Source organism: Anser cygnoides, chromosome 1 (assembly GCF_040182565.1).
Source record: "Anser cygnoides isolate HZ-2024a breed goose chromosome 1, Taihu_goose_T2T_genome, whole genome shotgun sequence".
Taxonomy (NCBI): domain Eukaryota; kingdom Metazoa; phylum Chordata; class Aves; order Anseriformes; family Anatidae; genus Anser; species Anser cygnoides.
In genome coordinates this window covers 22,382,521-22,406,066 of record NC_089873.1, presented here as the reverse complement: position 1 = coordinate 22,406,066, position 23,546 = coordinate 22,382,521, and the positions used below count along the sequence as shown (strand labels likewise).

General features: G+C 43.3%; 1 protein-coding gene across 7 annotated transcripts in view; it reads left to right on the top strand.

Moving 5' to 3' along the window:
• PLXNB2 (plexin B2) overlaps nt 1-23,546 on the top strand; it is a 259,839-nt gene that overhangs the window by 5,060 nt on the left and 231,233 nt on the right. For 3 of the 7 annotated variants that reach the window (XM_013188351.3, XM_048080828.2, XM_013188353.3), the window contains exon 2: nt 5,088-5,190. The exons of 3 other annotated variants lie outside the window; for them this stretch is intronic. The gene's annotated coding sequence lies outside the window, so the exon portion shown is untranslated. The remainder of the gene's footprint in view (nt 1-5,087; nt 5,191-23,546) is intronic. One more of the 7 variants, XM_013188352.3, reaches the window with a different exon arrangement.

Here is a 23,546-nt window from a genome sequence, read left to right as displayed (position 1 = left end):
ACTTCAAGCTTAACCTCTTGTCTATACTAATGGGATGTGTTTTAAATATATAGAAAATTCAGGAGTAAACTCTTCACATCTTTTTCCCTAGGGCTCCTGTTTATCTTCTGTATAGTTTAAGAAGAGATAGTGCCTCTTTCTGACAGATGTGTATACCTATATATTACCTGTTTATAAAGAAGACATAGCTCTTGTATTACTAATTGCATCACTACTTAGAATTTATGAAGGACCAGTTCTTTAAACCATGTTTGCCCAGGGGGGAAATAGTTATTATTCAAATGTCTTCAGACAGACAAAGAAAGTAAAGGACAGAAAAAATAAAATACATTGATTAGGTAAAAAGGGTACAATGGAAATACAAGGTGAGGTCTGCCATCATGAATTAGAAAGGTCAATTTAGTTATCTTTTGCTTGGACATAGTCTAGGCATACACAGCAAATAAAAGTTGCTTTCCTGAATCATTCAAATTAGCAGGTTACGGTTTCCTTCAGCTTGTCATAGTTATTTAGTCATTACTTTGTCTTTAATAATTCTGGTTGTGTTCATCGCAACTGGAAGTCCAAGATGTTCAGCTGCTCTCTTGAATACGTAAGAAGACTTAATTTGTCATTCCTTAATATGTTGTTGCAATGTGTGTTAAACTTGTGTGTTATCTTCATTTAATCAGTATGAGACAAATTGGTAGAAACTTCATAGAATCTCAGAATAGTTTGGGTTGGAAGAGACCGTAAATGTCATCTAGTTTGAACCCCCATGCTATGGGCAGGGACACCTTCCACTAGACCAGGTTGCCCCATCCAACCTGGCATTCAGGCCCATCCAACACTTCCAGGGATGGGGCATCCACAACTTCTTTGGGCAACCTGTTCCAGTGCCTCGCCACACTCTGAGTGAAGAAATTCCTCCTAACATCTAATCTAAACCTTCCCTCTTTTAGATTAAAGCCATTACTCCTTGTCCTATTGCAACATGCTCTTGTAAAAAGTCCAGCTTTCCTGTAGGCCTGCTTTAGGTACTGGAAGACCACTCCTTGGAGTGATCTTGGAGTCTCCTTGGAGCCTTCTCTTCTCTAGACTAAATAACCCCAAGTTTATTAGCCTGTATTCATCGGAGAGCTGCTCCAGCCCTCTGATCATCCTCCTGATCCTCCTCTGGGCTTATTCTCATACTTTCATGTTCTTCCTGTGCTGGGGGGCCCAGAGCTGAACACAGTACTTGAGGTGGTGTCTCACAAGGAGAATCACCTCGTCTGACCTGTCAGTCACACTTCGTTTGATGCGTCCCAGTATGCAGTTTGCTTTCTGGGCTGCAAGCACACATTGGCAGGTTATGTTGAGCTTCTCATCCAAGTCCATCCCCATGTTTTTCTCCCCAGGGTTGCTCTGAATCTATTCTCTGCCCAGCCTGTATTCACAGAATCACAGAATATCCGGAGTTGGAAGGGACCCACAAGGATCATGGAGTCCAATTCCTGGCTCAACACAGGAGCACCCAAAAATCAGACCATGTGTCTAAGAGCATTGTCCAAACACTTCTTGAACTCGGGCTCAGTGCCATGACCACTGTCCTGGTTGTTCCAGTGCCCGACCACCCTCTGGGTGCAGAACCTTTCCCTAACACCCAGCCTGACCCTCCCCTGTCCCAGCTCCATGCCGTGCCCTCGGGTCCTGTCGCTGTCCCCAGAGAGCAGAGCTCAGCGCCTGCCCCTCCGCTCCCCTTGTGAGGGAGCTGCAGGCCGCCATGAGGCCTCCCCTCAGCCTGCTCTGCTCTGGGCTGAACAAACCAAGGGACCTCAGCCGCTCCTCATACATCTTCCCCTCTAGACCCTTCAACATCTTTGTAGTCCTCTGTGGGTCATTCTTTTTTCTGTCCTCCTTATACAATGGTGCCTGAAACCGCATATGGGACTTGAGGTGAGGCCGCACCAGCTCAGAGCAGAGCGGGACTATCGCTTCCCTCGTACGGCTGGCAGTGCTGTGTTTGATGCACCCCAGGGTACAGTTGGCCCTTTTGTCTGCCAGGGCACACTGCTGACTCCTATTCAACTTGCCATTGACCAGAACCCCCAGATACCTTTCTGTGGGGCTGCTCTCCAGCCTCTTGTCCCCCAGTCTGTATGTATAGCTAGGGTTGCCCCTTCCCAGGTGCAGAATCCAGCACTTGGTCTTGTTAAACTTCATATTGTTGGTGATTGCTAAGTTCTCTAATTTGCCAAGATCTCTCTGTAAGGCCTCTCTACCCTCCAGGGTGTCAACAGCTCTTCCTTTTTTAGTGTCATCCACAAACTTACCTAGTATACCTTCAAGTTCTGCATCCAAGTCATTAATGAAAACATTAAAGAGAACTGGCCTAAAATGGGAATCCCACTAGTGATTGGCTGCGAATCTAATGCAACCCCGTTTACTATAACCCTTTGAGCCTGACCTGTTCACCCATCATATTGTGTATTTATCATATTCAGCTGTATGCTGAACATTTTGTCCAGAAGGATACTGTGAGGTACATCAGTCCATCTTATTGAGTATTCATGCTTGGGATTGCCCCGACCGTGCCCTTAGTCAAGCTATGTTCGCTGTCACCAGTCACCTTCTTATTTTCCATGTGCCTTAGCATAGTTTCCAGGAGGATCTGCTCCATGAGCTTGCTGGGCACAGAGGTGAAACTAACTGGCTTGTAGTTCCCCGGGTCTTCCTTTTTTCCTTTTTTAAAAACAGGGGTTATGTTTTCTCTTTTTTCAGTCAGTCAGAACTTCATTAGACTGCCACAACTTCTCAAATAAGATGGACAGTGGCTTAGCAACTTCATCCACCAGTTCCTTCAGGACCCATGGATGCATCTCATCTAATCCCATGGGCTTGTGTATCTTCAGGTTCCCTAGCAGGTCTTGAACCTGATCTTCTCCTACAGTGGGTGGTTCTTCATTCTCCCAGTTCGTGTCTTTGCCTTCTGTGACTTGGGCAGTGTGGCTAGAGCACTTGCCAGTACATTGGACCTGTTGAATTTTGAAGCAACAGAAGCAACAATTTAACCTCTTCTATTTCCAGCCTTGTGGGAGTGGTAAGAAAAGAAATGAAAAAGGGTAAAAAATTTTTTATGTACAATTTTGATTCACGTCATCAACAACAGAAACTTTTTTCCTTCCTGAATTAACTAACAGCCCATGTAAGTTCTAGCTATGATCACAAGACATGCACAGAACTCTTTAGGGCAAAAGTTGCAAAGCTAGGAATCTAACTGAAATGGGTGACTTCTTGGTTACTTTTTTTTCTTCCCAAACATGCTAAATGAAGGTGTAGCCTCTATACCAAAGGCCTTTACTCAGGCGGAAAGAGTCCTTGAGAGTAGAGTACTTTAAAAAAATTTTTCAGGAGTCTATAACTCTACAACTGCAAAGGTGACTTTGTGACTGAGGAATATGTATCTTCTGTGTACTTCAGGTGTTGTCTTCTGTCTTTCCAAACTGTTGAGATGAAAAACCAAAAGACTTCGCTTACACTGGCTACCCCCCAGCACTAAGTGATGGTATGAGTTTACTTACTAGTGCATCAGATAAAACTGCAGAGAGGTGCCTTTTATGTTCATTAACAGATGGTCTCTTTGTTTGGCATTTAGCTGTGGAAAGATCTGCAGGCATTTCACAGTCCATTGTGCATTTGATCCAGTGTTCAATAACATTAGTGAAAATGCAGAGCAATATCCTTCTTTTTTTTTTTTTTTTTTTGGAAACTGTCACTCGCATTTGAGGGTCAGAGGAGCCATCAAGGCCTGCAGTTGTTTGACAGAGTCATTTGGCTATTTATCATGGACCCAACAAATCTTCGGCTTAAGGTATATCTTATCCCCAAAATATTGAGAAAAAGAATCAATTTTTAAGAAGTTTGTTCCTGTTCATTCCTCTCTGTTCAGATCTATACCACATTTCTAACAGGAGTCTTCTGTGCTTTTGACTTACATCTCTTGGTCCCTGTTAAGTCATCTTCTGGATGTTTTCAAGTGTTTTTTATTGTCTATTATTTTTTACCTTAAAGATAATCAAGTAGGCAGTCAGTTGTCTGTGTGCCTTATCTGGACTGAATCTTTAAATCTGATTTTGTATAACGCTTCTTTTTTCCCCCCTCAAGATGCTAACTGTATTTTTGATACTTCTCTGCAGGTTCTCTGATTTTCAACATCTTTTTTTGAGCATCAACCATGGGACTGGGTGCAGTGTTTCAGTTTTAGTTGCTTGCTACTGTTGCATACCCCATCCTCCCCCATTCAGTATTTCCATTCACTCTCGTATCTTTGCATCCATGAACCACATTAGCCCTTTACATAACAACACGATCTCCAAGTGATGTTGTGTGTCTATGGTGACCTCCCCATCCTTTTTGGCTTCTTTGCTTCTTAAGGTTAAGGTCCTCCAACTTGCAATCCTACCTGCATTCCTCATTACTAGATACATACATCTGTATTCTGTTGTCTTAAGACTGTTTTGGCTGGAATGAGCTCAGCTTGACAAATAATTGAGATAACTCTGTGTGATATCCTTTCTATTGTTATTTACCATGCTACTAAACCATGTAATCCATTAATTTTATTGCTGAGGACATACTTATTTCTAGGCAGCTAATAAAACCGATAAATGATGTAGAGCATAATTCTAGTCACTGTGAACTGCAAAAGGAGCATTACAATTGCATTGTGATGTTATTCAGCAATGACAACTTTTCTGAGATCTTTCAGTTAACTGCTTTTTAATCTGTTTGGCATATATTTCTGCTATTCTGTTCGTGAGATCTGATTGATTTGATGTTTGTTGACTGTTGTGATACATTATTTTCTTTGGTTGCTGAATTCAGTGTCAAATCAATAGATTTCACCTTCCTTACTTTTCTCCCCTTCAAAAGGGGGGAACCTCTTTGCATTTATACAGATGAAAATGAGGAATTTTCCGTGATGTTTTCAGATGCCAATTCCAAAATACTTCTTTGCTTAGGATAGTGAGAAACCTACTGAGCAAGAAATTTCTCTTTGGTTGTGCGTGTTGCCCAGTCCCTTGTCTTTTGTCTTATCTGAACCATCTTTTCTGCATCTCTCCCAGCAGGAACAAGTACACGTCAAAAAGTGCTTCGTCCTGGAAACTATTAGCACAGAAGCCTGAGCCACAAGAACTCCCTTTCTCTAGTGGTGGTCGTGCTGCTCAGGTGGGCTAAGAACTTGCTTGGACTGAGGTTTTGTTGTTTTGTTTTTTTTTTTTTTTAAACTCCCTTTCTCCTTGTGTGTTGCTTCCTTGACAAAGAGGAGGTCCTCTTGTAAAGCACTGCAGCGCGGTTTGCTTGGTGCATCAACAAAAGAGATGGCTATGGGGGTTTATTTGCTTAGGGCTTAGGTTGAAATATTATAGCCTTAAATTCAGTGCAATGATCTGGCATGACAATGTATTTACTTTACAATTCTGGTGGATGCTGTCTGATTTCATAGTGATTTTTATGCGTATTTTTATACCTCCTGGACCTATAGTGTAAAATGACGTTAAGCAACTTGTGCGTTTGAGTCATCTCCAAGGTAACTTAGTTATCAAAACATCGTATCTCAAGTGCTCAGAGTAACACTTTCCACTTGTCTAATTGCACTTTGGCAATCTGTGTTGCTTATACTGCTGCTCTTCAAATTATTGTGTACAGGTGTGCTCGGTAAGGACTTTCCACTTTACTTTTCCCAGTTGTAGCAATTAGTTATTATCTTTTCATTTTGATCCTGAGGCCTGTGAAATAAGTAAGTACGTTTTAGAAATGTAAACAGCATCCTTGAAACTAAACTCTTCATGGCATTTTCTCCTACTGATAATCTGAAGAGGCAGCCTGTGTTTTCTGTTGTCTGTGGCATAATTAATCTACTTGAATTATACTTGAACGAGAGCTCAGATATCAGAAGAGGGTTTAGCAGCATCGGAAGTTCACAGCTTTTGCATGAGACAGTAGTGAGGACTTGCCAATCCATGATTATTAATCTTGTTAGGAAAAGAAGAGACTGGTAAATTTGTTGTTATATGCCTGCATCTGTTTTGTCCCTCTCACAGACTCTTCTGTTTTGCTCGCACCTTTCGTGTGCAGTAATGTTACAAGGTCACGTTTGCTGCTGTGTCGGTGTCCAGAACTGAGATGCTCCTACACCATGCTTATTGTATGTGTCAGATGAAACGGGCATATCTGCTAGCATACAAGAAGTCTGGGCTGCTTTGGGTGTAAGTTTGGTGCCAGAGTGCGATATATATACAAACTAGATGATCTTTAAGGTCCCTCCCTTCCAACCCAAGCCATCTATGACTTGATGATAAATGATCTGCTGTATGCAGTGGGGTTCTGTAGGTAACCTGACTGGTGACTCCATGCCTTCTGTTTTTGTTTCTGTCTTTCATGAGTAATTTCACTTCTGTGCCACTTTTTGAAGAAATTTGCAGAATTTGTGGGTGAAAATCCAATTTATTATTATTATTTTGTGCTAAGTAGGGCAAGTGAATGCCACAGCATTCCTTCATGACCAGGAAGGATGGGGACCTTCTAGCTCTATTAACTATCCTGCTCCTCTACCCCAAAACCCCTGTGCAAAAGGAGACCTACATACCCAGGTCTCCTGACTTGAGGAGAGCCTTCTACAAAGCACTTCCACATCAGGCTCTCCATACCCAGGAGATGACTTGGCACAGGGGGAGTGTTTCTGTTCCAAGTGGGTTAGCAGCATGTGTAGACCATCAGTCAATGACAGGGAGGCTTTGGTGGCAGTTCTTCTGTGACTGGTTCCTGGTGTCACTTCCTGGTAGCTGCTTCATTCTGCTACCATGATTGTTTTGTGAACTGGATGGGAGAGCTGATATAGCATTATACTGCATTACATGTAGCTGTTATATGGCTTTGAAAAAAATACTTTAAGAAGCTTGATCACGTCTCTGATGTATTTTACAGCATGGCCCTGCGAACATGTGCTTTTGCAGTGTTGGATCAAAAAGCTGAAAGAGTATAAAAAAAAAAAAAAAACTATTCAAGAACCACTTCAACTAATTTTGTTGCCAAATTCTTTGTGTTATCAAGCCACAACTGTGTGTGCAGCTCTCATCCTTTCCTGCCCATCCCCTCCTGGGTGGTCATATTAGGCAGGGAAGAGGAGGCTTTTGCAAACAAAGTTTGGGTGTTGAACTTGCACTTTCAATAGCAGCAGTGCCCTTCTCTGGTTCACTTCTATTGGGGATAATATGAGGTGTCCTTAAATCGAATACAGCCATTTTGCATAGAACTCGCTGTTCTGTATGGGTGCTCTAAGCATGGTGTACATATGCAGTTCGTGGGAGAGTGTGAGAATGGGCCAGCTTTCTTTGGTGCCTGATCGTTTTTTTCCATAGCTAATGACCTCCTGTGCACTAACAGCACACAGGCTGCTAGTAGGGTAGTGCTAACCATGCGTGTAGTCACTTCCTTTTCCCTCTTACCTCCTTTTAGAAGACTTTGCTCTTGAATCTTGTAAATGGGGTGATAATTTCAAAGCAAACAGCTTTCAGTTGCTTCTTGCCAACTTTTGCCCACAAGGTATGTAAAGTAAACAGAGCAGCTGGGAAATTAGATTTCTACCTCCCCTCCTGTTGCAAAGCATCCTAGGATGTCTCTTGGCTCTTTTTAAAGTAATGAGTAAAGTGAGAGAATTAGATTGTCACACCCAAGCTGCCTTTTAATCAATGTATCCACCGCACGGGTCATTCCTATTCTTCAGAAGCTTTAGGAAAACCTTGTAAAATGTGAGGCTTTAAAAAAATCTCTGCCGTTTGCATATTGAACACAGAAATATTTCATTGCTTGCTACAAAGAAAGAAAGTCAAAATATCAAGAATGGCGTGAAAATAAATATAGGTAATTTTCTTCATATCTAAAACAACTTTGAAGAAGATTATAGTGAAATATGAGCATTTTTAGCTCTGTTAGGCTCTTGGAGGAAGCTTAAAAGGATTTCCAGGTGCTACAATTTGTTTGATTCAGAAACTGTGGGTCTGGATACTGAAGTGGCAGGCATACAGCACTTGCAAGGATCAATATCTGTTGTAGGATATGCAGATAGACAGCTAAGCTCTGCCATCATACCCTTTTAATACAAAGAGAGGGTATTTTAAAAAATAATAAAAAAGGGAGATATTACAAAAGTGACTTTAAAAAGTTGACAAGTAAATGGTTAATGTTTAATGTATTTAGCTCCAGCCTAGGTATTGAACAGCCTTTGCCAATTGAGCAATAGAAAAATTTGTTAAATGTGAAAACTAGACCTGAGGTTACTGACCCTGAGGCACGGCTACGAGGGGAAGGCATAGCTCGAAAGATGAATATCCATTATGTGATGCCCTCCGAATGAGAGAGGGCAAGTCCCAAGTGTACGAGGCTTACAGGAATTCAAGTCAACAATCAAGTTATAATCTAATGAGGCCACAAACACAACTTCAATTTAAAGCTCACCCTTAGAAAGCTGGAGGCCCCTGTCCCAAAAGAGGACTCCTCATTAGCAATTTTACTCCCTCGGCATGCTTCAAAGGGCAGTATCCCAATAACCCATAGCATTTCTCCTTCACAGGTCTCTAATCCCTTCATAAAAGTAGCTATATACATGGAGTGCTCTCTATTCCTTTTCAGAAATAGGATCTCTATTATATAGAGAGATAAATAATATATAATTATATATAATACCTATAATATATAACATAATTACAATTGATGTGTTTTTAAAGGAAAGTATGCTCTGGCATGTGAAAACTTTCCCTTCATGTTCCCTGAGTAAAGGTTTTGAAACTCATTGAGGGTGGGTATTTATTTATTTTTTTTTAATAGAAATTCCTTGAGTTCATTAAGTCCAAACACCTGAAAGAATGTAACAGTTCTGTCTTCTGGAATATTTCAGTTGTACCAAATGCAGAGCAGTGAGTGCAGCTGCGAGGGCCTAGTTTGACTGTACTTGTGGTCCCTAGAATGTATGAGCTGATTTATTTATTTCTTAATACAGATTTAATCTTAAGCTCTTACATTTACTTGAAGGGAGAGGAAAGATTACAATTTGAGTTCATTTTTTAGTCATTTATATATATATATGTATGTGTAATAGCCACAAAGTAAGGATGATGTGTTCTTGCAATAATTTCTTTTTAAATAGTTGTGCTTCAATAAAGTATATATTTTTTTTCTCTTTACTTCAAATAAACCTCACCTCAATTGACATATATTTTTTTCCTAAGTCAAATCGTGACTATCGTTTTTACAGTCCTAAGAGAAATTTGGACTTGAGGTAGCCTTCTGCTTAGTCCAGCCCCCAAAAGCAGACGCTGCTTTGTGAGATTAGATTCTGCATCCGCTTTTTACCTGTGAATCCTTAATGAAGCAAAAGCCATCCAGTCAAATGCGATACAAATACGACGCAGATTTTGCCAAACCCAGGAGATGAGCAGTCCGGCTTTATGGTTGAGCTACAATCTATCAGAGTAACTCTCTACGTCCCAGCTCTCATGAGGAAGAAAAGGCAGCGGTACTCAGTGGGACAGACTGTACCAGCACAGCTTGCCTTGTGTGAAGATCAGCAAACAATGTAGGCACCCAGATATTTTGTCCTCTGAGTGGCTGTTTGAGTGCTTTTCCTCCTGCTCAGTGATTAGTCAGGATGGCTTACTCCTCTGTCACAACTACAGTAGCTCTTTTTTGGCATAGTCTACAGATGAATCTTTTCTAGGTGGTGTCTAGGTTTTTGGTTTTGTTTTGTTTTGTTTTTTCCTTGGTGTGATGAGGTTACACATGTGAAAATCTTGAGAATGCCGTACTTTTTTTCCTGGTTTCTAATTTTGGTTATAAATATCTGCCCTAAAATAAGATGGACTGATGTACCTCAAATGGGATAGCTGACTTTACAGGGAAATCAGATTGGTTTCCTCAAGAGAACAGCTGTCCAAACTCCAAACACTCAGAAAAGGTGGACTAGCAGAAGGTGTAGAGATGGAGACACCAAGCCTTTTGTGTATGTGCTCAAGCAGGCTGGGGGTACTTGAGAGAGAAATTCACTCTCTCCTTTGGATTGGGAAGAAAGGGGGGTTTGCTCCCCTGTATCAGTGGAAGCAGTGTGGTGATGTTTCCTCCCTCCACTTGGGCTGGGGAGCTGTCCTTCAGCAAGGTGGCCTGTTAGATCTTTTCCAGTGGGGAAAGTTGCTGACGTTTTACAGGAGAGCAAAGTGAAGGGCTGGGCTGTACTTACTTGCCCAGGGTCAGAACTGTAGATTTATTCCTCAGCCCTGGCAGATCCAGGAGTAGAAATCATGTGTCTTAAGGCCTTTGTGTTCAGGGACCCTCAAGGGTCTCCTCCTGGCTGAAGGATAACCCTCAGGTGGTGGTTTGGACCTATACTGTACTTAAATTGTGTAACTCCAACTAATGAGAATGCTCTGAGATTACACTGAGTGCGTGTCTGTGCAATGAAATTAAATTGTGAATCTGTACAAGCGTGTCCGGTTAAAATAAAGTATCACCACATCAATCGCGAGCAGAGGCACGTTGAAGTAAATCCTTTGCCAGTGTTCCTCGGGAACACTGCAAATGTCTCTCAGTTCCTAGAATACAAAATCATTCCTCCATCATAAAGAGCACCAAAATGCTTTTAATATTGACTGGGAGATTAAAAAAAAAAAAAAGCCAGCAACTAAGTGTATAGTTTGGATCCTATTACTGCATTGAATGGCTATTAATATTGCTGCTGTGGGAAATGTGATAGGAAAGGAAGCTGAGCTTCCTATAACGGCAAACTTCAGAGGTTCTAAAGTTTTAAAATGCTCCTGCTGCTTCCTCCCACGTCAATATTAACTGCCATGCTCTATTTGTATTTTGGATGTCGGCTTGGGAAAAGATTTGATTTGACGCTGCAGCACAGCTTGAGGAACCTGCTGTACAGAATATTAATATCTGATCTTGTTTCATTAATATCAATTTCAGGCATGCATTCCAAAGAGGGTTAGTATTAAGCTGTTTTTAATCGAAGCGATGTTCTGCAGATTTTGAGACTGAACACACCAGCTGGTTTGCACTAAATTTTACAGTGCAAGAGACAAGACACAGGCTTCCTCACAGAAAGGGGATGTGGCAGTGCAAGAGTGCAAGTCCTTAAAGTATGGGGAGTTTTATGCACTGGGAATGATTTCTTGCTTTCAAGGAGAAAATTGGTAAACGCGAGGCTGGAAACTAGAGGGATGGCTTCTGTGACTCTACTCTCTCCTCCGTTTCCAACATCACTGCTCAGGTACATTTTTGTCCTGGTCCCACCTCAGCTCCTGTGCTTACTGGTGTTTGCCCATCTCTGCTTTCATTCCGCAGTGGGATTGTGAGTTTTCACACAGGCGGGGTTTGTGGGATGTCCCACAGCTGTGCACCTCCTCCCTGCGTGCACCTGGTACACAAGGGGTTGTGCAGCCACTTGCTGGACCTTGGAGCAGACACTGTGATGGCCTCACCTCCTGGCAGGCCCGTGCAGATCTTTGCATCTGAAACCCAACACCAAATGAGGTTATTAGACATTAGGGTGTTTTCTTTTTTGCTGTTGTCTTTTTTTTTTTTTTTTTTTGCAATTCAGAGAGACATCCTTTGAAGAAGTGAATGAACCATATCCTTCTCTCTTCCTCCACTCTTTGCACCACATAACATAGCATAATTGTAGCAGCTATATTGTTTTACAAATGCTTCTATGCGTGAAATTAGTAAGCTTCCAAAAAAGGCCCTAAAACCAAAAGACCCTGCAATGTTTGTTACAGTAAGTTAGGCCTGTGACACTCTATCCTCTGAGAAATATTCCTGCATAGGATCTAGTTATCCAGTTCATCAACATGCATAATTTCTTCCACTACTCCTAGCTCTGAATCAAGATTGGATTTTGTAAAGATGTCTGCAGAGGAGTTTTACGTATTAAGCTGTACAAGAAGAAAAGGTTAAAATTTGTTGTTACAGCAGTCGTGGAAATCTATAGCATAAATGCGTGCTGCTTTAAAATATGAAAAATGGTGTCTTTTAAATATCAAAGGGATTAGTATTAATCCAGCACTTGTGATTTTCTTAAATCACATTATTTGCATAATAATGCTCACCACCTGCTATATCTTCAAAGCGCTTTTCAGACATTAACTAATTGATCTTTGTAACACCCCTGTGATGTAAAGACCTGTTATTATCCCCACTCTGCAGATGTGGAAACCAAGACCCAGGGTAGTTCAAGTAACTTGGTCGGCGTGAGGCCGAGACGGTGGCATCGCGGCGTTGGGTGTCTGACGTCCGCTCCTCTGGCAGCGCCCACTCGCAGCACCTCCAGGGGTGTCTGCTCTATCTCCTTGCCCGCCTTTGTTTAGAAACACAGAAACGAACGGAGTTATTTCTTTGTGTCTTTGGGGGAATATTGCTGGGGGATGTTGATTTGTTTTGATTTTCAGTTTTTTTGCTAAATGATTTGGCTGCAGTTTTCAGTCTCCCGATAGTAAAAGAAACGGAACATAGAAAAGCTTCTTAAAGCTCCTCATTGTCTGTGTGCACCCCAGTGGTACTAGTTGAGAGCTTTCATGCATATTTTTCTTTCTTCAGGACTCGGTGTGGTCTTGCCGTTAGAAGCCTTTTGGTCAGATTTGCTGCTGGTTGTCAGAGTATGATATTCTTAAAATCGGTGACAGGCTGAGTCGCATGCCATTTCAAAATACAAATCCTTATTCTCACCCCGTGCTCACAGCTCCCAGAAGATGAGGGCTGTGCTGTGCTGCCCGTCAGGATGGAGGGAGCAGGGGGTTTGCTCCCTGCGGGATGTCTGGCTCGAGCCTTTCCTTCGACGAGTGTCTGGGGGAGCTGGGGGTGAGCGCTGGCCCAGCCCTCCTGCAGGTGATGTGCGGGTGACATACAGTGCCCTGAGGGTCTCCCAAACCTCTGCAAAGCTTAGGAAAATGCTGGGTGGGATTTGGTAAATGTTGCTTAATGGGGTAAGAATGAAGGACGGGCTGGTGTCATGCATCTAAGTCAAAGAACAGTTATTAAAAACACTGTTATGTCTAGCAATCTGAGAAGGTGTTTAAAATGGGGTATTTAAAAATATATTATGGCCACTTTAATCTGGCAGTGTCACTTTAACGCTTAGTGCAGGGGGTTACTGAGTGCACGGAAGTGTTTTTACTGATGTACCTGCAGCACAATCTCCAGGCAGGAAAGTAAATCTCAGTGCTGGAGCACTCGATGCCATCGGCGCAGACTAAAACTTGGGAAAAGCACGTGTCGTGGCAGATTTCAGGGGATGATTTTAGCTAATGTATCGTTTCCCAAGCACAGTGCCCGGGCCCCTGCGAGGGCTGCAGCAATGGTGAAGTGGCAGATGATGTAAACAAGTTAGGTGCACAATGGTATATATTGGCTTTGCTTATTGCTTAGGCAGGGGGCTGAGAAAGGCGGGGAGGGGGAGTATGAGTAACTCTGAATTCCTTTGTAGTGTAGCCGGGACAGATGGGCTGTAATCTCTCTTCACAGCACAAATTACAGGGTTTCCAGACCCTCGGACGCTTGTGGTTTCTTGGCTTCTTTTTGCTTCCTTAAACAACATTTCTATATAGCCTGTGTTTGCTCTGGTGAGAAATGGATCTGGCTTCTGGTCAGAGCATCACTTGTCCCGTAAGAGCCTCTCTCTGTCTGTTTTGTGTCATCTTCAGGTGATGTGAACATCAGAAAGCTCTTCTGTACCATGCGGGTGACTGAGCACTGGCACAGGTTGCCCAGAGAGGCTGTGGTGTCTCCTCCTTGGAAATACTCAGAAGCTACCTGGACGCGGTCCTGGGCAAGCTGCTGTAGGTGGCCCTGCTTTAGCAGGGGGCTGGACCAGGTGGCCTCCAGGGGTCTCTGCCAACCGATTCTGTGAGCAGGTGAAGGGGGTGAAACCAACTGGTCCCTGTACGAAACAAGGAAAGAAAGAGAGATTGCAAACAGCAGTGTGGGAGAGGAAGGAGGTCATGCTCCAAGTGATGCTTGACGGCCAGGGATGCATTCCAGTCCTGATTAATCCGCTAATGACCTGTTTGAAGACAGAGAAGCGGGATAAAAGGTAGATCGCTGAGCAAGAGGCAACACGTTATGGCAACGTGGGGCAGGACACGGTGCCCGGTGTCGGCTGGGGAAGCTTTGTGCTGTTCTGCCACCCGCTGCCCCGCAGCTGGGGCTCAGGGAGTGCCTGACGGAAGAAGGCCGCAGCCTTTTAAACCCAAATCCATAGCATATCTGGCCCCTCCCCCCCTTATATTAATCAAAGGGATAAAAATATTTTTGCTACTCAAACGTACATTTGAGGTTTGGGATTAATTTTTTAAGCTTGATGTTTATGGAGGATGCAGGGCTGTCTGCAGTGGTGACTGACATCCTGCGTATGTCCAGCTGAAGCATCTCCAGAGCACCCTATCAGAGGGCCTCAGTTCTGGGCAGCGGACAACATCGGATGCAATTTACTCCTGGCAAATTTTATTTAATTTTTCTTAATGTGGACACATACTCAGTTATGGAACTGAGATAGTAGTAGCTTTCCAGCAAATCTGGGCAGCTATCAGGCAATGATCATTTTTGATCTCTTTTCTGCTGAGCTGTGCAGAACTATGAACCCATGGGAAATGTCTTGGCAAACTCTGTTTGTTTAAAATAATAGAAAACAGGTTTGGGGAGGGACTTGAAGAGGCTGTATACAGAATCCATCCTCTGCCTTAAGGGAGGGTCAGCTGTGTTTAAGCCATTCCTTACAGATATTTGTTGAACCTGTTCTCCAGACCTCTGATGGGAAGGGCTTTGTGGCTGTGTATTCCTGTGCTCAACTATTATTACCGTGAATTTTTTTCTGATGTTTATCCTGCATCTCCTGGATGCTGTTTAGGTCTCTTGTCTTTAATAGACATGGCAAATAGTTTATTCCCTTCCTCGGTGAATAATTCCTCTCTATTTGTGTACTCAATAAAAGCTAAATCGCTTGCCAATAATTCTTGGGCCCTTGAAAGAGAGAGAAAGCAAGCTTTTAAACTGTTTAAAGGTCTCTTCAGAAATAATACTGCCTTGGCAGTTTATACAGCTTTGAACTTGTTTGTAGGCTGACTCCATAGACTCTAACTGGCTAGGTTTGTTTAGTAAACTTTTTAAAACCTCTCACCTTTTAAGAACCAATTGTTTCCGTAGTCCCTTTACAAGTGAAGTTCTGTGCCTTGTACTTGTTTAATTTCACTGTGAACAAAAATGCTAGTGTCTTCACTCAAGGGCCTGCCTTGCTTGTAGGGGCTGATTTAAAATACAACGTGTAAGTGTAGTAGCAGCTCGGAACAAAGGGGAGCCTGTTTACCCAAACAAATTTGAGGGCGAGGGCAAGGAGGTAAATTGCAGCCTGCTCTGTGCAGTCGGAGAGCAGGAGGAACCAACTGTGTGAGGAAGGGTGATGGACAGCACAATCCCATGGACAACACAATCCCATGGACAACCCGATCTGATGAAGGCAAGATCCACAGGTTTCTTCAGTCCTGCCCTGCTGTCGCCTCAGGCCGGTGCTGACCCAGGGAGCCAGCCCAAGCGGTGGCTGCTGCTGCGGCACCGAGGTGCTCCCGAGCCTTTCTGAGGGGCCTTAGTGCCTGAATTTCACTGGCAATTAAGGGTTTTTATAGCCGGTTGTGTGCCCCGCTATACCCGATTGCTCCTTTGTAGGCGATTGAGAGGAGTCAGATGTAACTGCCCGCCAGGTCTTGCCGGAGTCGCTGCGCTGCCCAGGGAGGCCGCATTTTAGCCAATTGCTTCTACTTGTCCTGAACTACAGCCAGCAAACGCATTTCTCAGATTTAAGTATTCTGGGTATTTTAACCTTATTGTTAAGCTTGTGTATTTCAGCTGTAACAGCTAAGTCTATTAGCAAAGAGATTAAATTGTGTTGAAGTTATATTGCCTTGTCCAGACATGAAAAATAAATTGTTTGAAGTGGGCTTCCATCCAAAGTGTGATCACTCCTGGAGAATAAATTGGAATAAAGCACTTACTGCAGCGCTTTGCGTGAAAGGCCTTGCACACTTGCTTTCCATGCTTCGTATAGATGAGTTAGCTGCCTAATTACAAAAAATGTTAAGGAGAATCACCTGTTCAAACTCCTGCTGATAGTGCTTCCTCATGTTGGCTGCAATAAATGTGAGGGTTGCTGAAAACCTTTGTTCTTGCTGCCTCTGTTACTGCATAACAGTTTGAAATGGTGATTTTTAGAAGAAGGAGGTTTGTTTGGAGCTGGGAGAGGAGTAAGGTGAGCCCTTCCCTAACGCTGCTAATCAGGCTCCTGTTTTAGTTACCTGCTGCATGCTCTGCAGTATCTCCTGTGGTAGCAAGCAACATGAGGTTTCATCTGTCCTTTGTTTTCCTGCCCATTAAGTCCAAAATTCATTTCAGTTCTGCACAGCTTTCTTCTAAACTTTCCCGAGTTATAAATTATGGGTTTTTTGAAATCTTCAGCATTGCCTGTGGGAAGAAAACTTTAATTTGGTTTAACAGTAGATGAGTAATCTAGCTACACAGTGATTTTTCAGTTCAGCTGCAGTCAGCTTCTTATTCCAACTGTTCCACTAAAATTTCAAAGGCGGCAATCAATTTCCAGCCATCCTTGTTTGTCCTTCTTTTGATTTTTCTTGTTCTCTTCTTGGTCTATGACATCGAAAACAGGGCACAATCTTATAATGCATGTGTGCTGTTTTCAGTGTTAATGCTTTTCAACATAATTTTGTTAAGTCAGGGTGCTAACCTGTTCCTCGGCTAGAATTTTATCACAGGGACTCAAGTATTTTATGCTTGCCATTTCAAAACAGATGAACAGCATCTCATAAGGAATACATTTTAACTTCTCCTGTCTGTTTTGCTTCTTTCTGGTGTGAAACTGGGTCAACGTTGGTTAAACGAGTTTATCTCGTTCTCCGTTTACCTGAATACAAAGTCGGGCTGACAGCACTGGCTTCGTGCACAGGGTGACTCCACAGCCACTGTACAGCCACCCAGCCTTCTTGCTCGTCCCTTAAATGTAGAGCTTTGTTCTGCAGATGGGTGGGCCCGTGGGGTGGACGGACATAAGGGCTGAATTGTGTTTGTGAGGACAGGAGGTGGCTGATCGGGTGCACGAGGTGCTCCTCGGGGCAGGTGGGCATGGTGGGAGGGACACCCTGGTGGTGTGGTCCTTGTGGGTCAGTGGATGGGATGTGCTGCTCCTGAGAGAAGCCTTGTGCTCATGCCTGTAATTAGTAGCTAAGGTAACTCAACAGAGCGGTTAATTTACTCCTGAGACTGTGTGAGAGGGAGGTTTGGTCCCTGGGGACTGCTGCCTGCTGAAGGAGGGGGACGTTGTTTTGTTTTAAGCAGCTAAGTGTGGCATGGACCATTTCCTGATGAGAGGACAAACATCTTCATAGCTCTTGCTCTAAAAAGCTTTCAGAAGGCTGTGGGTGATGGGTCAGCCCATAAACGTTATTAATTTCATGTGGAGTGGCTAAACTTCCTGCTGACTTAGGTAATGTACCCACTGAGCTTGGATAAAAGGTTAGAGATGGCAATTATGGAAAAATCCTTTTCCGTTAAGCTTTTCTAAGCTTAACCAAGCCACTGTCAATAATTACTCTATTTTTTTTCCTTGCTATTGTGGACTGAGTCTAATCCAGGCTTGGTTTATTTAATTTCTTATTGCTTGAATGTGCACACTCAAGCTACACGGAGAATATCAAGCTACATTGGGTACACACTGAGCAAATGCATTTGCTGGATGTACCTGGCGTGTTAAGCAGTGAATAGATTTACAGTATGTTTTTAAGTGGTCATAATTGGGTTGTAAAAGTGCTTTTATTTCTCCAGTTGTCTTTTAAGTTTAACAAGGCTTCTTGCAGAGTGGCATCAGGGCTGGAGGAGGGGTTCGACCAGAAGGGCTAGAGATAGCAGCTGTTTGTTTATGCCAGAATTTTTATTCTCTCTTCTTCCTACTCCCTTTCTTAGGGGTAGTCTTATGTATTCCACCCACTCTCATTCCCTTCTGGTGAATGTGTGTGGATATGCTCCAGGACCATATGTGCTCATAGATACATACTTCAAAGGAAACTCTAGACCGCCTAGAGAAACTGTTTGAGTTTAGATGAGCCCTGAATTTGCCGACTGCTACAGCGTTTCTTTTGAAGAAACACATGGCAGTGTGGCCATTTCTCTCCTGCAGCACCTTTATACACCGATGCAAACCCTTAGCCTCCAAAGCAAGCAAGCTGCTGATGCGCATACTTTGTATGAACTTAACCAAGCTGAATTTCACCTCAGGGCACCAGCTCAGCTGGGCTTTTTGGTGGCTAGCTGACATGTTTTGGATCACAAGATGTATTTTCCCAACAGTGAGGATAACTTGAGGTCTGTTTCTCTTTTTTCCCCTCCTTGCACAATCATTTCTTCAAAGAGCACTTCTCCAAGTTTTCCTGGAACGGCAGACAGTTGCCCCAGCTGATTCAGAGACACTGCCTTGCTGTTATTTCTAGGGACTGAGGATTCTGGCTGCAGACCAAAGGGCCTTTAGCTGTGTCTGATCTTTTGCGGCTGTTCTTGGTTAGAAGCCCACTTTCTGTTAGACAAACCTCTGCATGTTTTGGTGGCTCCCATGTCGTTTGTGTGGTGTTAAACTGGATATGCAAAACATGCTTTTGGTTGGGGAATAGAGGGCATCTGGTGCAGGTTTCACCATCCTTTTGCATCCAAAGAAACAGAATTGCACGAAAACCACTCCGTTCCAGCAGCAGCAGTTGAGCCTGCACTGTATTCGTGTTAAATGTTTGCTAGAAGTTGTCCTTTAAGTTTTCTAATATGAAACATTGATCTTTCACATGAAAGCATTAAAAAAAAAAAAAAAGTAAATCTCCCTACCTATTTTTATGGATATTTGGTCCATTACTCTTGAAAAATGAGAGATTGTACCTGGCAGATGCTTCAACAGACTTTTATATAGCATCTTTCACTCTTTATGTGCTCTAATCCATGGTGCTGATCTTTATTAATTTGTTTCTCTAGAAGCAAGTTTCATATCCCAGACAGGCTGATCCTGTTTGTCTGTAGCTAGCTGGAGGTAGGGGAAGGAAAATAGCTTGATTTCTCACAGGTGTTGCCATGCAATCATGCATTACCTTCTCTAGCCCTCACACTTTGGTCAGCCATGAAATGCAGCATGCGAGGGTGTGTATGGAAGCTGTCAGATTTAAAAAAAAAAAAAAAAAAAACACCTCTGAAGGTATGGAATTGGTAGTATTAGGGATCAGCAGTTGTGCTTGCTTGCCTCCTTCGACAGCAGCATGAAATTGCTTTTAAAGACTTGACAAGAGAAAAGAAAATGACTTCTCCCCCTCTCTCTCCCTTTGGAAGACCATCTTCTTGTTAGCCCATCTGCTCATAAAGGTGCGACTCTCTCCATTTGTTATCCCTGAGATGATCTGAGTGCGTGCTGGGGGGGTTCTCTCCTCCCCCCGTGTACTCGTTTCCCTGTTATCTGAGGCTGGTGGAGTGTTTGTGCTCACAGGATCATTTGTTTACAAATGATATCTTTCCTCCTGAGAATATATCTTCTGATGATGATCAATGGCTCAGTTACTTTTAATAAAACCGAGGCAGTCAGACACAGGAATTCTTTTGAAGCTGTTGAGGCCTCATCTGAGTCATATAATACCTTAAATGAAAACAGAGCAAATAGGAAATGTAGAAGCGAATGACAGGTGTTGGCAGAAGGGATGTTTAGGAAGTTTATAGCTTTCACGGCTTTCTTCTCTGCTCAGGGCAAATGATTACTCTGCCTTTAGGCACAGCCGAGCCGCAAATGAGAAGATGGTGGAGAAAAACGGCTCAGCAGTGGCAGGGAGGTAGGTGATGGGTCTAGCCTGACACGGCTTCCTCCTCCAGTGCAGGAAAAGCTCCTCGTGCTTGTGGACCTGCTCCAGCGGTTGGAGCTGACGGCCTTGGCCGCGGGAGGATGGCCACGGGACGGGGCTGGCTAGAGGCCAGGGCACTGCAGCCCAGCTTCCCACCAGCAAGCGGCTCGTGGGACCCCTGGTAATCATTAGCTCCAAGATGCTCTGGCAGGGTTGCGGTGGTTTTGGGGGCATGTTTGGAAGCTCGTTCTGTAGTCTGTAATAGATACTCCCATGTATTTCAGTCTCCGCCAACCTCTCCACCTGTGAGTGTCCGTACGAGAATTAAAGTCCTGTGCTGATTCAGGCTGCCCACTGGCTTTTGTCAAGCTGGTGAAGCAATGATGCTTTTCCAAGAAGACCTGGAAAAGGGGGTTCGTTAGAGATTCCATTTAAATTTTTATTTTTTTTATAGCAATAGATGTGTGCTGACTGGTGACATCTCTCCTATTCACTTTTCTGATAATCTGGAACTTAAGGGCAATATATTTGTGGTCTTTAAAAATCACCCTAAAATAGCTCCTCAGAGGTTCAAAAAAAGTTAATTTTCAGACGAAAATGAAGTACAACATGTCTTGTGCTGGTGAGTTTGGGTTTGTAACCCTGGGCATACATAGTGGTGCTGTAGAAAATTTGAGCTCTTCTTCCCCCACTCACTTTTGTATGCCATCGATTTCCAGACTTCTTGAACCGGTGCAAGTTGTTAGCTCCTGGCATCTCTCCTTTCTCTGCTGTGCTGCTTTATGGTTAAACAGTTGAGTGGTGCTACCACCCAGGCACGGCTGTGACAAACAGATTATTGCTTTGCTGTCAACTGAGTGTCATTCTCCATGCCACCTGACCACGGTTTGAGGGCCACTGCCCTGATCCCACCAGACCTTCCTGCTCTTACACAACTGCTGAAGTGCACTGCTCGTTTTGCACCTTCAAGATGAGGTCTTACCATGCCTGGGAAACCCAGCCTGGGCATTGGCTCATATTAACCACCATTGATTAAAATGTTAGGGGACAGATGGATGTGGGTTTTATTTCCTGAGATGAGTTTTCTTGTGGCAGGGTATGAGCAGCAAAGAGATGGGATTAAAAGGCACCTTAACCAGCTGCTGCTCGGGAGCTGAGAGGAGCTGGTGTGAGAGCTCAAGGACATGGGGGGAGGTGGGGCAGTGTTTGAAAGAGGATCTTTGGGGAGGGAGAGATGTGTGTCTTGTATGTTATTGCCAATTTTTACATTTTTGTCACTAGTTTGGCAATAGCTTATCCCCAGTTTCTGGAGTCAAATGATGTAGCGAGTCTCAGCACTTTCTTCAAAGAATAACAATCTCCTTGTTCCTGGGATTAGCTTGAGAAGGTACAGCAAGTTAAATTCATGCTTAAAAATCAAAGGTAAATAAAAATATGCCTTATGTGCCACTTCTGAATGGCTGAGGTTGTCAGTACAGTCAGAGCCTGGACTGCTTTGTAGCCCACGTAGCCTGGTGTCTGGGTTGCTTGCGTACTGTGAGACTGCACACAGAGGGTGATGAAGGCTTACTGCTGGCAAGACGGACGCATCATGTTTCAGTATGCATCAAGCAGGTGGGGTGAGCTCCCAGAGACTTTAATATGGCTGTAGACACCCTTTGTCTGCAACGCTGGTTGTCAGTCGCAGTGCTGCTCCCCTTTCTGCTTGGCGTGGGGTAGTTCACTGTTTCCGTCCTGCCCCCAGTCTCTGCTGCCTCCGTCCCTTCCATCCTGCAGCTGCTTCCCCACCCAGCTGGACCAGCTTCTGTGCTTTAAGCCAGACAGGTTTCGATTTGGGGTGTGCAAAGTGCTCTTTTGGAGGTTTTTGGAGGTTTTTGATTTTAAACTCCATGCACGTACAAGCACCCGGTTTGTCTTGGGTTGGGCGAGTGGCTAGGCTGGCACAAGGGTGAGGTGTGGTGACCCCCCCAGCGGTACCCATGCCCATCCTCATCTCCAGTGATGATGGCATTTTCCCTCTGCTGGACCCAGGTTTACCATAGCCCTGGAAAAGACTTCAGCATTAGCTGTGTTACCATTGCCTTGCTAAGGAGCTTATATTTAGCTATTAGTTTTTCCTGGCTCACCTTGGTGAGGAATCCTGTCTAACAGCCAGAGAAAGCCTTATATTAGGTGGGGCAAAAAAAAAAAAAAAAAAAATTCCTCTCCGAGCATCTGTTAGCTGTGTCCCAATTGGCTCGGAAGATCTGTGTACTCTGTGCTTGTGAGCAAAAAGCTATGTGAACCTGCCAAAATTATGCCCTTGGCTGCAAAGAGAAGAGGCACATGGAGTCCAATTACTGGCTCTAAGCAGTATAAAATAATGTTAAATAACTCCTGATTTTTGGATTTAATTAAAATGAAAGTCTGATCTGGCACAGCCACTTCTGAATTCTCAGCAAGGGGTAGAAGTTTGCAGCAGAAAGTGAGGTCTAGGGAAGAAACTTTGAAATAAGTCTGGTAGTGCTAGAAGACAGAGATCCAAAAATATTTGGCCTTGTTCACAGCACTGAACATGCTCCCGTTCATGCTTTTTGTTGCTTGTTCCCAAGTGACAATGACACATTCACTTAAGTCATCAGGGGAAAAAAAAAAATTTAAGCATCTGATTATGAATCATACAAAAAAAATCAAACCAACCACCCTGTACTGGGGACATAAGAAAGACGTAGCTCAGCATTTACAGTCATGAGAAAAAAATAAGTTTGGGGAAGTAAAACACCCAAAGTAGCCTGCAAGTCATTGTGTATCAATACAACTTGACAAGAGTGATTTCTGTCAGCGTGTCAAACTACGTATTTTGTAGTAATCTTCCTCTATTTGTACCAAGATTGCCTGGTCTGACTGACAGCTAGTTTGCTTGTTCATTCATGGAGTAATCTGTTTTGTCTCCTATGTCTGTATCAGTCTGAAGAAGAAAATTGCACGTAGGCTCTTTGTATGGAGAAGGAGACCTTCCTATTCATTCCCATGGGTGACAAGTTGTTGGAAGAGCAAACCATGTGCAAAGGAGAAAAGAAAACCTCAGTTCTGCTGCTGTTTCTGGGATGTTGTTATAACACCTTCCTAATGAAGCTATCATAGCCCGGCCATGGGTCAGTCCCAGATGGGTCCTTCGCAAAAGTGAATTTGGAGAATTCCTACAGCTTCTTTAAAAGTCTGTTCACTAGCGTTATGTGCTACCAATTTAGCTTCTTAAACCTGCTTTTTTCATCATCATGGAAGAAATAGCAATCCTCTGAGTATAATAACAATTTACCTAGCTTTTTGGATGTTATTTCAAATACGCGGTTATAACTGAAGTACTAAAGTTTTATGTTGATAACATTTAAAATATTGCAATGAATTACAAAGTTAAATTCCAGTAGGACCTTTAGTTAAAAAAAAAAAAAAAAAAGTAATTCTAAGTACTTAGGCTTTCTTGCATTATATATTTTCTGAGAGACACTGTAAAAGTAATTCAACATTGGAAATCCTGGCCTCTTTGCACTGACATGATGTTGAGCAATGCTTGGACAAGTGCATTTTTGAAAAGACGTGGTTGAAAGCTGAAAACCTATGTAATTATGTCCCTCC